The sequence below is a fragment of the Gymnogyps californianus genome, chromosome 4, assembly GCF_018139145.2.
Source record: "Gymnogyps californianus isolate 813 chromosome 4, ASM1813914v2, whole genome shotgun sequence".
In the NCBI taxonomy this organism is placed as follows: domain Eukaryota; kingdom Metazoa; phylum Chordata; class Aves; order Accipitriformes; family Cathartidae; genus Gymnogyps; species Gymnogyps californianus.
In genome coordinates, this window is record NC_059474.1 from 81,257,118 (window position 1) to 81,267,041 (window position 9,924).

The window sequence follows — 9,924 nt, forward strand, 5'->3', positions numbered from 1 at the left end:
ACTACTTCATTTCCATTGCTCCTTGTTGGTAGATACTCAAATGATGACAAAACATTGTTTTTTCCCCAAAGATTTTAGGTTGGGGCAGCAGGGTTGTAAGTGGAGATGAAATAATTCAAGGTTTTCAACTTCATGTGATCAAAGGTAACTCACAAACATAATCCACAAATGTGTCCAGTTTAGACTTCTGGGCAGGTGATGTTGGCCAATATCATCTAATACCGTAACTCCTGCACTTAAGCTAGTTTGGACCCCAGCAAAATTTAGAGCAGTATCAGATCCCAGCAGAATTCCTCTTGACTGAAACAGCCTTCACAGGATGTTCCAATAGCCAGGGGTTGCGGGCTTATTAAACTGCAGTGAGCTACTGTCCTATGATACGAAAGGCAGTAAGGAGAGACAGTAGTTCTGTTGTACCACGTTTATGCCATCCTAGTGGGGGGAGCTTCAGAGTCTGTTAATAAATCATATTTTCATATTTGACCTTTTTTGAAGCAGAACGGGGCAGTAAGAGGACAAATTATCTCTTCATGTCCACAGTGATCATTTTAAAAAGGGACTACACAAGTGTTTGGGAAGTTACTAAAAGGTTCTTCCTATAAAGTGAAAGAAATGTCAGTGTATTTGCTACATAGACTGCAAAGGACTGGTGGAAAAAAGGACATACGCACCTCTGTTGTGGTAGTCTTGGCACAGGTTGTCATGATAATGCTGTAAAGTAAATCCAGTAGGTTAGGCCTAATAGCGTTTCTTATAGTATGGCAGCTGAAATCCTTTCTTTTCAAATGCACCTGGAAGAAGAGATGTATTTATTCTAACACGATCCAGGAGTTATGGGGCTGGAACAAGACATGGGCTACGTGGATTGCATTCCCTTCTCTTGCATGAGTGGTCAAGCCGCTGTGTAATTTAAAGGCAAACGACAAAAGGAAAGTGAGCACCGGAGGAGAGAAGGGTCTCTTGCCCTCACCACAAAGCCAATCATTTTCTCCAGATCCTTTCTGCATGCCTGAGTCTGTCTGCTTTGCAAAGAAATCATAGGCATCTCAGTGACCTGAACTTAAATAAGGTCTGGGAGCTGCAAAGCTAGGTACTTGAGCTTAAAGCTTATCATTTTTTTTCTTATCCTTCCCCTCTCCATGTTAATGTCTATGTATTCTCATTTGGGGAAGTTGTTGATCTTCATTTTTTTTTAACGGTTGTGGTATTTCATTGAAAAAAATGAATTCATAATATATGGAGTTTTCTGTATCTTGTTTTGAAAATTGTTTTGGAATAGGAAAGATGCAATGAAAACTTTATTCATTAATTTTAAAAGTAATAGCTTTTTTTTTTAATAGGATTTCTACATTCATTCTTTTTCTCCTCAGAGAGTAAAAATATTCAAAATTCTTGTCATTTGTTGTATTTGTTGCATAAAAGATTCCTCTAAAACACTGTAAGCCTTTGGATAAGCAATGAGATCTGCCCTTTGGATTCTCGCTGTCAATTCTCTTCTCAGTCCTAGTAAAAAATACCACCATGTTTCCTTAGCAATTGCAAATCGCATTAATTGAAGATCATGTTAAGCAGTGTAGTAATACAGTATCTGCATATGTGTTCTCACCCCTGTGCTGTCTCACCCACATTTACCAGACGGTCTGGAATGAAAGAAATCCAGGGAGGAACTCCTTAAATGCTGCTTTGCAAAGTGAGTAAGACCCTTCACATATTCAGCCTAATAAGGTTTCGCATAACAGAATACATGTGGCATTCATCGCTGTACTTTGCGAGTGTCATATACTTAATAGTTTCTCTTCCTCCAAAATTTTCATCTGTTCATTTATCAACAGGTAGAGGCCCAAGCTTCCTCATTGTTCGTGGGGAAATTAAATATGCTGATATTAAATGACTACTGTAAAGAGAAAAATTATCAAAGACTCAGTTCTTGTGGTTTTCTGCTCACAAGGTTAATCACCAGAAAAACAGAAGACCCTTTTTTACTCGGCCTTACTTTCAGGGAAACATGAAACTAAGAATAGGTACCCCAGTAAGCAAGGAGCTCTCAGGAGCAAGGGGAGATTTGTGATTTATCTCCTACAGAGAAATATGGGTTGCTAATATTACATAGAAGCAGAGAGGTTTTTGACAGCTTGGTGATGGAGTTGTTACGTATGAGGGCCTGTGCACAGTGAAGTAAGTAAGAAGGAAATTTGAAGTCTATGGGAAGAAATTATGTCAGGAGGGCTAACCCCACAAACTACATGGGAGTTGTTGCAGTTGAAAGGAGAATTTGCTGTTTCTGGATGGTGCCCAATGAACCTTCCAGTTTCTCTCTCTGCTTGTTTCTGGAGATCTCATCGTTCCTGTTCTAACTGAGACTCCCTTTCCAGCAGTTACCTCGGTCTCCTTCCTTACGCGTGCTTTGAAACTTTAATTTGAGCCCAGTTGTAGTTTTAAATGTACAGAATGCAACTGGCAGAACTACCTAGTATTTTTTCTTTTTTTTCTCTCTCCCACTGACCCCCCCAACCAAGATGTGATCACTAGTAAGTTTGTTAAAAGGACAGGGCAATTGGGTCCTAAGTGCCCGCGGCCTCTTCTCCCAAATGGAAGAGAGGGTTCAGAAAACACTGCTCGGAGGGTGCCTTGCAGATTCAGAATGATGCCGTGACTCTATGGTTGTTCCAGAGTACTACGGCAACTCTAATAAAAAAAGAAATGATCCTTCTTCGAAAAATCTCCTCTAGGTCAGTGATCCCCATACTGTAGCCCACCCATGACAAATTGCAAGTTTGTAAGGCTCATTGTAACCCGCTGGGTCTCACACAGCGTATTAAATATACATTAAAAGTGTGACACAGTGGAGGTAATGCTTGACGTCTATGAATTCAGTCTATTCCACTTTCTTTTGCTTACCCTTGAAAATGGAAAGCAATTACTTGTTTCTAGCAGAATCCCCAAACAGTTTTTAACAAATGGCAGTACCAGCCAGTACCACTAATTTTTCTCTAGAGGCCCGGAAAACTCTGCAGTTCTATATTCATTTACTAATTCATTTGGCAAACTAAAAAGCTCTTATTGTTTCCAGAAATTGAACTGTATCAACTCAAAACCTCCTTTCCTTTATAACTGATCTGCTTTTTCTCCTTATGTAGTCATTAAGCCTGTTTTTTTATCTTTGCCCTAATACTTTCTTAGCATCTGAACATTCTCATGGCTCTTTTCTCTCATTAGGCATGTATTTTCCATAAATTTTGTCTGGTTCCCAAGTTATTCTTTTAGTCCATGAATATAACTTCTCACTAGAGAAACTGTGCCATTTTTTTTCTTGCTTTTGGTTTGCACACCTGTTCGCCTTGTATCATATTTGAGCATCAGAATGTGTGCCAAATTTGTTTTTTCTTCTTACATGATGCTACTAATTACTTCCAATCATTATTTCATTCTTAAAATATTTTAAAACTAGGAAATACCTAAGATTTCTTCCACATGTTTGGGGTTTTTTTAACAGTATCTGTGTGAACAAAATTATTCACATGGTGACACTTACTAGCTTCTACTGTTGTAATATCTAATGGCTCACCATCGTACAAGAAATCTGTACCAGAGCTCAGAAGCGAATCCCTAAACCCCAGCCCAGTTTTTCAGACACATCCTTTCTTTCAGTAGCATGGGCTGGAGAAACTGTAAAAGGAGAAAAGAAAGGGGAAGAAACACGACTGCTTTACAAAGTAAACCACTCCCTTTGCACTTTTTTTACATTCCTTTCTTTCTCACCTTTGCCAAATATGGTCTCCAAGCCCATGATTGTGTTTGGAAAAGCAGAAAGAGATCATGCTGAAATGATTTGGGTCTGCCAGAAAAGAAAATTAAGAATAAGGCCAATGATTATCCAGTATTTACTTCTGCCTGTGTTATACAACTTTGATCCATAAAGAAGCAGAGGAAAGTGTGACCTGATCTGTTTTAATTAGGCAGTACTAGTTGGATTTTTTCTCTTATTACTTGCTTTCCTTTTTATTAAACCTTTTTCTGAGAGATCTTTATTGCTTAGTGAGGGCGTTGTGGCTGGTATTAATTTTTTTGATTCAAATATAGATTCTGCAATTTGTTTTTACCTCATATTCTTCTGTATTGTAAAATGTCAAAGGACCCGACCCGTTTCTAACCCCTTGCCAATTAGGTGGTAACCCTAAAGAGGCATGATTTCCACTTCTGCCAAAAATGGCGTGCATGTTTTACTTGCCTCACACGAGTAGTGGGACTGTTTATGATAGAAATTTTGAGCATGTATGTAAGCATTTGCAGGATCAGGGTCACAGTCAGTGTATGGTAAAGGAGATCATGCAGAACACAGATTCCATTTCATTATACCCCCAGGTACTCTTAGGAGCCAGCAGGGAGAAGGTGTTTCCAAATGCCTTGAGGCAGCACTCGTATATTGTGAAAATCCTTATTATGCTGACAGACTTACCCTAGGGTTACATATGTACTGAATTACATGAACTTGCTACGTTTCTGCAAATCAGAAATGTGTTTTCTGATTGCATCAGTGTTTCTGTTTCCCTCTTTGGAGATGGTACACTGAAGAGGTTGCATTTGTGTATTGTATTCCGTATAAGCTGTAATGCGTTTCTTCCATGCCTGTAAGAATTTCTACAGAATTGCATGTATAGCATTTACAACCTATGTTAATGATGACTATAAAGTTGTTTGTCTTCATGGAATTAGACATATCCATAACACATTTGCCAGCTTAAATATGCTGAGGCAATAAAGCAAATTCTGCTCACTTTATTCACCGCAGTAATTCCCAAATAATTAGTTTGTCATACTAGGTAATAGATCTGTGATGTGTCTCAATCATAAACCACATAATGCATGGTATGGACATAAAACACTGCTGCTGCTTGAGAAATGCAAAACCAGAAATCAAATTGCTTAAGTTCAGTAAGGAGCCAGCTTCAAACTTACCTGTTTTCATATCCTCTTGTGGAGCTTTTCTTCCACTTCTAGTGTAAGGAAAATCTAGTTCTCTTAAAACTTCCACTGGGTATGCTAGAACAACCCCCTCTAGTGCATCCCCACCATTTGACATTGCACAGTTCAGTCAAAAAATGTATTAGCAAAATCACGCCTCTTTTGTGTATAATTGTACTTATCATACAGGTTTTGTCACTCTAGAGAGAGCATCAAAAAGTACCTGACTGTTGTTAGCTGTGGTGTTCTGCAAGCAGATTTCTCTTAGACCTTGCTTAAGTGGATTTCCTAGTTTTTCACTTCAAATTGCTTATTTGTTACTAATAAACAGTTATGTATGTGCATGCTTGTTTTATTTTCCCCTCTTTACAAAGAGGAATTTTAATGCTTAAAAGCAGGAATATGGGTGGGTTTTTTTCCCCCAATTTTATCTTTTGGCTGACGTTCTTCCATCCTGGCATAAAAAACTTCGCAGGGTGTAGTTCAGCCTGTAAAGTGTTGTACATAGTGCTCACAGTGTTTAGTGAATGTTACATGCGTAGGAAATTTACTGTTGGAAAATAAATCATCCTGAATTGATTCCAAAAGCATTCAGCAAGCGTGTGTGTGTGTGTGTGTGTGTTTGTGCCTGGTTTTTGCCTATGTGAATTTAGTTTTCGTATCCAGAAACTGGTGCTCAATTACCATAGAAACAGCAATATTCATACATATACTAAAATCAGTTCAGTACATGATATTACAGCAATTTGCATCAGTGTTCAGTTACATTTTCTTCCTGAAGAATTTCTAAAACAAATAAATATGTCCTTAAGCAAATCTCTACGATCAGTGCAATAACAAAAAAGGAGACAGATTGCTTGAAGCACAATGTGTCATGCAGTAATTTCCGAAGGGCTAATCATATTAACAGAGAAAATGCTGGTGCCAGTTTTACTTTAACTAGTTAAGTTTTATTGAGTGCTACTGTCCCTAGCTGCTGTCCTTAACTTTGTATGATTACAAAACCATCTACAGTTTGAAACTGGTTTTATAGTTCACCCTTCCTATAGGCGAACAGCTGGCAAAAAAATCATTAAATAACAACACTGAAAATGCAAAATGTGGAAAAAAGATCATAAATATAAAACATATTTGATTTTCTTAAATCTGTGGTAATGACCTCACTGGGTTCTCCAAAATGCAAAATAATCTGGATCTGTGAGGCTGCCCTGAGTGTTACGAAAGTCAGTGGAATAACCTCCGTCTCAGTAATCCCACTGGGAAAGTCATCTTTCTAGTTGATACTGTTCTAGAGCCAATGACAATTTGGGTTGGGGGGGCTGTCCCCAAAACTAGGCATTCTCACTGCTTTTCCTGTGCATTGGGACAGAACTATTCATAAGGTGTAATTGGCTGTGACCCAGATAAACAATGTCTGAGAAAACATTTTGGAATCTCAGTTTTATGCTATTGTCAGACAAAACCTTTGAAAGTCCCTTCCAACCCAAAACCTTTGTCAAAGCAAGCACTCCATGTCCCTAGTGCACAGCTTTCTGTATCATAGCTTTTTTGGATTTGCATTTCTTAATTGTGTTAGGCAAATTACAGGGTTCCAGGAGCCTAATTGGTGACTAACAGCTATTTACAAGGTATAGAAATGACTCAAAGAGAATTTGTGGCAGAAAATGTTTGGGGTCCTGTCACTTCTAATTAAAAAAGAATACCTATAATTGTTTTCTTGCTAAACTAGTCCAACTTGCCAAGTCAGCATAACCTATTTGAATGATGTTAACTGACTACATAGGAGAAAAAGCAGAGACAGGCTCTCTAGGGCAAACAATTACAAGTAAGTTACACTAGGGTATCTTGGCAGTTTTCAGATGTCGGTATGCATCTAAACAGTCTTGGAGCAATCTAAATCAAATAAAGGTCATTTTAACTTTGACTACAAGTGACCTCATGGGGAGTTTAATCCATTTTAACATTCCCAGCTGCAGCGAACTCAGATTGAATTTTCTTGTGTATCCCTAAGCAGACAGCTCTCTGTGTGTGATACATTGGAATTCTGTGGTTCAACAGTCTGTGGCAACCAACAGGTGAAGAGAAAGTCCTGTAGTTTGGAAATCATAGGAGTTACACATGCAAACCTTCAGCAACTATATGTTAAGTGATATAGGAGTCTCCACTGACAGTATATTACTTGTTAGTATGAGTTAGATCCAACCTTGCACACTTAAATCTTTTTACCCCCAAAATTTTACCCAAGGGACTCTTTTTCTGAGTATTATGCTGTACATTGGAAACAGTGGACTTGGATCAAGGCTCCAGATCAAAGTCTGATCAGCACAATACCTTCCACTTGAGAGTTAATATGTCCACAGTATTAGTCATAAAATATGGAAAGTAACCAAGTTTCCTGTTTCATGCCACCAAGCATATCCAAGTTACTGTACCCGTGGAATTAGGGTTTGCAACCATGGAATATTTGTTTGGTGTATTTGAAATGAGCCGTCTAAGAACAGAGCTGAGGATTTGATATTTATTGTTAATAATTGTGAGAGGTCTGCTCTAACCAAGAGATTCGTCTGGTTTACTGTAAACCAAGAAATTGAAATGAATGTCTTCATCAGTACGGTTAGAACTAGACAAGAGAGAAACAGGAGTTGGTTGCAAGCAAGGCCATTCTGGAAGAGACCTCCTAGGGTTTTGGCTCCAGGTTTCTGACATAACAGGCAATTGCATTTTCAAGTCACATTTATACGGTTGCCAAGTCAATCTTTAATCAGTGGCAGTCTGTATATTAAGCAAACACAGGCCTCTCTGCTTTTCAGTAAGCAACTTGTGTGGTTTGCCTATATACAGACCATGATTTTTACAGATGAGTTTGAGCATCCAAATAATAATTTTAAGAACAAATTTTAATCTATGCATTCTGCTAGTAAAACCAAAATACATTCTGGGGCAAGTATGCATTCAATTAATCAATGTTTATGGTTTACCTTGTTTAGCTTAGTCACAGGTCACCTAGCGAATTACACAGCATTTCTTCTACTTCTTCCTTGATAGTTCTAAAATCTAGGTGTCTATTTTTATCATTAATGCTGGCTATCATATTTGGACTTTGCCTCTGATAAGTATTTCTATTAACAAAACTCCACAGAGAGGAATGCAAACAGATGAAATACAGCTAAATGCTGAGCTACTGGCTTTTAGAATTTTATCACCATCTGAAAATTTACTTATGGACTCAAACCTGAGTGTGAGAGAAGAAAGAAACATGACTTGAGATTATTCATGGTAAAAATTGGGGGAGGGGGGTGTTCTTGCTTTTTTCCTTAAAAAATAAAAAGTTGAAAATACAATGCATTAAAAACTCAAAATTCAGAAGATATATAGGATCCAAAAGGTATTAAACAAAAATATTTTTTAAAATCGTATGCAAATTAGGTGCCTGACCCATGATCTGAAGGCATAGAGCTTTGGCAATATTATAAATGTCCATGAATACATTTATAATTGTTTACCTTAGAGACAATATTAGAAGGAATTTTCCATAGTGATAGAAAGAGAGCTTGTATCTTGCTATCTCTTTTCCCAAAACCAAAAGAGAGATACAGCTTTAATGGACTTACAAGTATACATTTCCACATGTCAGAAAAAAGGCTTAGACATTCCTTCTTGATTCTTGTATTTCACACAGTTCTATTGCACAAAATACAGTTTATGTTTTTAATTTATGCCAATTATAGTAGTGGAAGTTTAGACCATACATGCTGTTACTGTGTCCAAAATTCTGAGGTTTTATGGTAGCAGGAGTTATTGGTCATACAGTGTGGATGAAAGAACCTGTGGAATAAAGAGCATCAAAAATCAACAGAAACAACTCTTTTTTTAATCCATATGTTATATATATGTATACAAAAGTGTGTGTATATATACACACATACATATACATACACACAAACATTGACCTACTAGCAGCTGCAAATTATTGAAGATTTAAGAACAGACTTTGCCAAATACATAGTTAAAGTCCATTCCCAGGGAAGAAACATAACTTGTAGATCAAATAACTCAAGACTTTTGTAGGTTGATACCAAAACTGCTGACACTCACTTGAGGAGATGACAGTTTCTCAGGGCTTTTTCCTCTTCTTTTTCCTCTGTTGCATGTGGTGATAGTTTCTGTTTCACAGCATTTACAAGGCCTATCACTGGGGAACGGAGAAAACAAAAGTAGTAAAATTCCCTCTAAGCTGTAGCAATTGTTCCAACAACTGCAGAATCATGACGCTACAGTGGCTTGTGTCATTCCAGGGGCTTCATCCATAGCTCACCAGAGAGAGAACCATTTCCACAGACTTCAATGGATTTCACTTCAGGCTTTTTCTGGACTGGACTAATCAACCATTCCTTAGTCAAAATATGTTCCTTGTATCTGTAGGCACTGTGCAATAGCGTGTCTTTAGTTGCACACTGCAAAATAAATGATTTTTTCCGAGACTGCTTTTGGGAAGCTACCTGAAGTTGTCGGTATGCCTACATATGCTCACACAAGGATATGTGCACAAAATTTCAACTCATCTGCAGCCTGTGGCACAAACTCAGACATTTATTGTGAACTCTAAGGAAATTGCAAAGAAATAGGAGGTGCCTGTTCTATCTTGTGAGCACTTCTAAAAGAAAAGGAAATGGTTGCTCTATAGAAACACATACGGACTTTTAACAATGTATGCTTTGAACGCTCTGCCCATTACTTTTGCTGCACAGGGATAGGTATTTGCTTCCCTACGTAACATGCAACACCGCAAAACTCATTAGGTAGCATAAAAGTATTACTGTTCAGTGTATAAAGAGATTTGTCCCTGGTGGAGCTAAGCTTAATGATACTGTCAGTAGTACAGAGCTGGCAATGAAGTATCTGCATGGGTAATTCATCCCAAATGGGAAAGCCAGGAGACATGAGGTTTTCATTTCAATTACT

At 37.9% G+C, this 9,924-nt stretch overlaps 1 long non-coding RNA gene across 1 annotated transcript in view; it reads left to right on the plus strand.

The window, feature by feature from the left end:
- LOC127015592 (uncharacterized) overlaps positions 1-9,397 on the plus strand; it is a 152,637-nt gene extending 143,240 nt beyond the window's left edge. Inside the window, exon 4 of the long non-coding RNA XR_007766355.1 lies at positions 9,258-9,397. This is a non-coding gene — a long non-coding RNA (uncharacterized LOC127015592). The remainder of the gene's footprint in view (positions 1-9,257) is intronic.
- Positions 9,398-9,924: the final 527 nt, after the last annotated feature.